Consider the following 6627-nt stretch of genomic DNA (forward strand, 5'->3'; position numbering starts at 1 on the left):
TTCACACCTACAGTCAATTTAGAGTCACCAGTTAACCTAACCTGCATGTCTTTGGACTGTGGGGGAAACCGGAGCACCCGGAGGAAACCCACGCGGACACGGGGAGAACATGCAAACTCCACACAGAAAGGCCCTCGCCGGCCACGGGGCTCGAACCCAGACCTTGTTTCCATACATATCTCATTATTTACTGATGCTTTTCTTATAAATCTAAAACGCAGATAACACCAGGCACTGTTTTACTGAAACTTGTGACATTAAGCAGTCTTTCGAACTGAAGGTCCAGCTATTATTACCTCAGTAATAAACCATCTGTCAAAGCCAATCAAAATGGAGGTCAACTTGGTTTGTGTGGATTGCGCTCCTAACAGTCTCAGAACTTGCTTTGTCCTCTTGAAAAGAAAATCCTTCCCCAAAGCCATTTAAGTAGTATTATAAATGAAGCCTTCAGTGTACTACAAGGCTGCCTCTGTATTCAGAATGGTGGTAGAAGGCAGTAGTTAACTCCTAACCTTCATAGAGATTGACTGCCAGACTGCTTTACTCTTGCATTATTTTCTTTAACTGTACAATGTAGTTAGTATTAGTAGCAGTAATTCAAAAACTGTTTCCTTTCTACCAGCATTTACCAGCTGGCTAAAGTTGGTCTACCACTCTGGCCAGCTCAGATTGTGTTTTGGTTAAGCTGGACTTTTTTAGCAGGAACTCGCAAATATGATTTAAGGCCTGGTCCTACAATACTGATAACTATAATGATAACTATAAATAAATTGATCCCCTGCAGATGATGTGGTTGATGGTCACACCAAACCAATAACGATACCTATAGCCCAGGCCTGGGTTTATCCATATCGGTGAGATTGCTTCTGGAGCGATTTTTCCAGGCCTGGACCTGATCCGATAAACATCTGACCAATCACGTAATTGTTTACATGCAACACTGTCTGAGCGCATGCTATTTTCCCCGGGCATCTTTGTACATCCTTGTTGCATCATGAAGCCACAGAATACAGATTCACGAAAAATTTTTAAAAATTATATAATACAAAGTACGGATCTTTTATTCACAGATATGTTTACGGATGTTCCATGAAATATCAATAGTAAATTAATAAAGTAAACATATAAATGGAGGTAAGATCTTTTAATTATGAACTTCAGCAGTCCAAACACTTGTTTTAGACTTCTTAATTTTTTTATCCGTGATGCATCATCCATATGAAATCGGTAACCAATCTGTAATATACTGAAACAATCGGTGACCAATCTGGAAATTATCAGCATCCGTGATGCATCCGTATTAAAATCCGTAACCACTCCGTATTTTGTATCTTTTTTAATTATAATTCCGTAATCCATTACCTATCCGTATTATGTCAACCACTGGAGTGTGTACATGGGTTGTTTTTAAGTCCAAGCTGTACAGTACGACCCGGAATAATGTGCTACTACTTGGAAAAAACTTCCATGACTATTCCTAAATTGCATGCATTTATTTCTCTGAGTGGCAGCACCAAGCGAGATTATAGTCGGGATTATAGTTGTGGTGTGACTGCTCCAGACTGGAACTAAATTCAGGCAGAGGTATAGTCGTAGTTGTAATTATAGGCGTACAGAGCACTTTTTAACATAGTTGTGGCCAGATTTGGTCTCCTAGTCAATGCCAAACCAGCTTCACTGGGAGACCAAATTTTAAACCAAGTTATGTCTTATCATTTGGTTCAATCAGTTGCAATTAATTAACCAAGTACCATGTAAGTATACATTTAACAAGGAAAACGAAGATCTATGTTATAAGATATACACACAAGATCATGTTGGTTAAGAAAAACAAAACTAAAATTTGGTTACTGAGATGGCTGATGTCAGAATCCGATGTCGTCACTGTGTAACTTTGAGTGTCTTTGACATAACATTTGTGCTTGGTAATTGCTGTTGATAGCTGTGTAGTCACTGTAGTGTGTTTGTCTGTATGGTGATTGGTGAACCATTTTGCATCACAGAATATGCCGCAGCGGTGCAGCCGCATGGACTCTGGGGCCTGTGATTGTATTGCCCAGACCAGTTGGTCTCTTAGTGGAAAATCCTTTAAAAATGCTCTGTAGGCGTAGTTATAGTTATCGATGTTGTGGGATCGGGCCCTTACACCATGATAAAAAAAAAAAACACAGTGAGATAAACATATAATGTAACCCAAGGTGAAATTTCTGCTTGATAATCATAAAGTTAGTCATGAGTATGTATTGAACTATAAGGCTTCCTTTGCATTATAGTTGAGCAGCCCATGAACATCATCTAAACAAAAGGGTTGACTGTTATCAATTCGTTGACCTCAGTGACTCATTCAGAAGAGTCGCAAACAAAACATATCTACTAGCGACATTAGATTGTTACACATGGAGGTAGTCACTGGCTACATTACACAACAGATTGAGGCAACACCTTACGCAAAGTACGTGTGAATTTTGTTCACATCCACAAATTTTGTTCATTACTTGTATTTTAGTACAGTAGGTATATTTATGATAGGCCAACAATTGTAGTAGTAGATAGCCTGAGAGATCAACAATTACCTAATACATCCTTGTCTGGATGTAAATATGTACATGTTTTTTGTGTGCAAACTGTTATAGTGAAGTTGGAGTAACTCATCCCACACTGGACCATCTGAAACTGAATAACTTATTTATTCATTTTCCATGTTTATTAATAAAATAGCTCTGGGCATGCATTTTCATGAAATCCAAAAGGGGTTTCCAAAAATGGAAGTAACCGTATTTTACCGAGCATTCCAGCTTTGCACATTAAGAAAGGAATCAGACATTTTTTTTTTTAAGAACAATGGATGCACTCCCCCCTTTGTATAATTAACAAAGGGAAGATTTTAAAAAAAGTCAGAAAAAGGACAGCAAGACATGTAAAGAGAGGTTTTACAGAGATATCTGAAAATTTAAACTCCAGGAAATACAGGCACGTAAATATACACTCTTCAGAGAAATCAGAGCACACAGTGCCATCAGTTGGTGTAACCCTGCTGAGAAGATGTGTTGGCCAAGCACTGTGCCAGTAGTCTTCACAAAAAGAGCGAGGAGAATAAGTATCTTTAGTGAGTATGTTCTGATCCAGGGCCAAAGCATAAATACAGACATGTACAGTGGTGCTTGAAAGTTTGTGAACCCTTTAGAATTTTCTATATTTCTGCATAAATATGTCCTAAAACATCATCAGATTTTTACACAAGTCCTAAAAGTAGATAAAGAGAACCCAGTTAAACAAATGAGATGAAAATATTCTACTTGGTCATTTTATTTATTGAGGAAAATGATCCAATATTACATATCTGTGAGTGGCAAAAGTATGTGAACCTCTAGGATTAGCAGTTAATTTGAAGGTGAAATTAGAGTGAGGTGTTTTCAATCAATGGGATGACAATCAGGTGTGAGTGGGCATCCTGTTTTATTTAAAGAACAGAGCTCTATCTAAGTCTGGTCTTCACAACACATTTGTGGAAGTGTATAATGGCATGAACAAAGGAGATTTCTGAGGACCTCAGAAAAAGCACTGTTGACTCTCATCAGGCTGGAAAAGGTTACAAAACCATCTCTAAAGAGTTTGGACTCCACCAATCCACAGTCAGACAGATTGTGTACAAATGGAGGAAATTCAAGACCATTGTTACCCTCCCCAGGAGTGGTCGACCAACAAAGATCACTCCAAGAGCAAGGCGTGTAATAGTCGGCGAAGTCACAAAGGACCCCAGGGTAACTTCTAAGCAACTGAAGGTCTCTCTCACATTGGCTAATGTTAATGTTCATGAGTCCACCATCAGGAGAACACTGAACAACAATGGTGTGCATGGCAGGGTTGCAAGGAGAAAGCCACTGCTCTCCAAAAAGAACATTGCTGCTCGTCTGCAGTTTGCTAAAGATCACGTGGACAAGCCAGAAGGCTTTTGGAAAAATGTTTTGTGGACGGACGAGACCAAAATAAAACTTTTTGGTTGAAATGAGAAGCGTCATGTTTGGAGAAAGGAAAACACTGCATTCCAGCATAAGAACCTTATCCCATTGTGAAACATGGTGGTGGTAGTATCATGGTTTGGGCCTGTTTTGCTGCATCTGGGCCAGGACGGCTTGCCATCATTGATGGAACAATGAATTCTGAATTATACCAGTGAATTCTAAAGGAAAATGTCAGGACATCTGTCCATGAACTGAATCTCAAGAGAAGGTGGGTCATGCAGCAAGACAACGACCCTAAGCACACAAGTCGTTCTACCAAAGAATGGCTAAAGAAGAATAAAGTTAATGTTTTGGAATGGCCAAGTCTAAGTCCTGACCTTAATGCAATGGAAATGTTGTGGAAGGACCTGAAGCGAGCAGTTCATGTGAGGAAACCCACCAACATCCCATAGTTGAAGCTGTTCTGTATGGAGGAATGGGCTAAAATTCCTCCAAGCTGGTGTGCAGGACTGATCAACAGTTACCGGAAACGTTTAGTTGCAGTTATTGCTGCACAAGGGGGTCACACCAGATACTGAAAGCAAAGGTTCACATACTTTTGCCACTCACAGATATGTAATATTGGATCATTTTCCTCAATAAATAAATGACCAAGTATAATATTTTTGTCTCATTTGTTTAACTGGCTTCTCTTTATCTACTTTTAGGACTTGTGGAAATCTGATGATGTTTTAGGTCATATTTATGCAGAAATATAGAAAATTCTAAAGGGTTCACAAACTTTCAAGCACCACTGTATAAGTCTCTAGAAATGGGACACAATGGTGTCTTATGTGTATTTCATTTCCTATGAGCTCTTAAAAATACAACTGCCTTATTCTCTAAAATAGTTTTTAGAGCATATAGTTAAATGTCTTTTTCTGCAGCTGTAGTTGGATTTTCTCCAGTAATGTTTGGATATTTGCCGCCATCCTTTCTTCACGTTCTTCCCCCCCAAACGTCCAAATTCAGATTGATCTCTAAACCAATCACGGTTTACTACAAGATTTCAAGATCTAAAGATATCGTAAGCATGGCCCACTGAATAAGCAATGCACTGTTTAAAAAGTTTGTATCATCTATAGCATCATAAAAAAATGAGCTTTGTTTTTGTTACAAAATTGAATGTAATGAAACAAACCCTACAAAACCGTATTAACCAAAACGGTATGATAAATACTGAATTGAAGTCCACATACAAAAACAGCAATATTTTTTAAAAAAATTTAAATATTTGACTACAACAAACAAGTCAAATCTTGCCGAGATTAATCATTTCACCCTAATACACAATCATCTTTACTGAAAAAGTATTGCTGAAATATAAAGGGTTTGTCCTCTCCATCACTCACATGTAATACAGAATTTATATATGGCCTTTTCTGCTCCGTTAGCTTGATGGCATAGCAGTAGGACGAATCCATGCCAACATACAGTATTTGGTCTCCCAGAGCATTCAGGTTTTGCTGTCAGACTGGTGCAGAAAAAGGGGGGTAAAGGCGGGGAAAAGGCTCAGAGTTGGAATGTGGCCATACAAGGCAAAATGGAAGACTTCACACAATACACAGGCCTTGTGGGCATAAAAATATACCAGTGACATCACAGTGACTGGATATTAGGTGCCTGTAATCCTTAGAGAGTGAATAAATACAGTATATCTGAACATGGCAATAATTACTAGAGATGTACAAAGACAATTTACCGTAACAGACTACACCACTCAACTGCCTTTTTACCAAATCTCTGCTGCTGGCTGACTGAAATGAAATAAATACGGTTAAGCAGAAGGGGCAGTGAGACAAAACGATAAACCTTTTCATCGACTGTACACTGTTGTGTGGCTCTATGACAGTTTTCTATGTGAAGGCTCTGAGTGAGATCGTAACAGGGAATGGTAGAGTCCAGAGGGGAACCGTCAAGGCCTTCTAGGTCTTCAGAGAAGCCCAAACATATCAGCATTTCAAATGTTATATTGAATTTCTTTCATTGTTTAATTTCTTTCATAATTTCATTATAATTATTCTCTTCTCATTCTAATTTGGCCTCATTTTCTATCAAATTTGCTTCAGAAATGAAAGCGTTACTGTCCTGAGAACATTAAAATTGAATTATCCAAGGAGATTTTTTTGTTTGTTTTCTCTAGGCTGAGACAAGTTTAGAGCTGGTTCACTCCACTCATTGGTAAGGACTTCACTGTTGGGACTGAAGGCCATGGCAGTGTATGTTTATGTAGGAAGTGACACACGAATTCACCAATCAGATTTTGATTTATAGTGGGTGGGACCAAAAATTTATCGCCCGAGAACTTCTCGAAGACCAACACTAGTGGTCAAGCCAGTGCTATTGAGAGCAAGTAACACAGGCTAACAACCGAGAAACTACAATTTCTGTCTCCAGACTCTTCTTCCACGCACATGTGGCAACATCATAATTTCATATGAATAAAGTTTTGGGGTTTTTTTTTTTTTGGGGGGGGGGGGGGGGGGGGGGAACTTACCCAAATCCCTCTATTGTAAAATATGCTCATTTGTTTGGTTCTGTTAATGGTTCCACTATTGTTTCTGATGAGGCGTTAATTAGTGTAACACACCTGTAGACATTATTGTGCTCGGGACGTCTGGAAAGG

The sequence above is a fragment of the Neoarius graeffei genome, chromosome 20 (assembly GCF_027579695.1).
Source record: "Neoarius graeffei isolate fNeoGra1 chromosome 20, fNeoGra1.pri, whole genome shotgun sequence".
Lineage (NCBI taxonomy): Eukaryota > Metazoa > Chordata > Actinopteri > Siluriformes > Ariidae > Neoarius > Neoarius graeffei.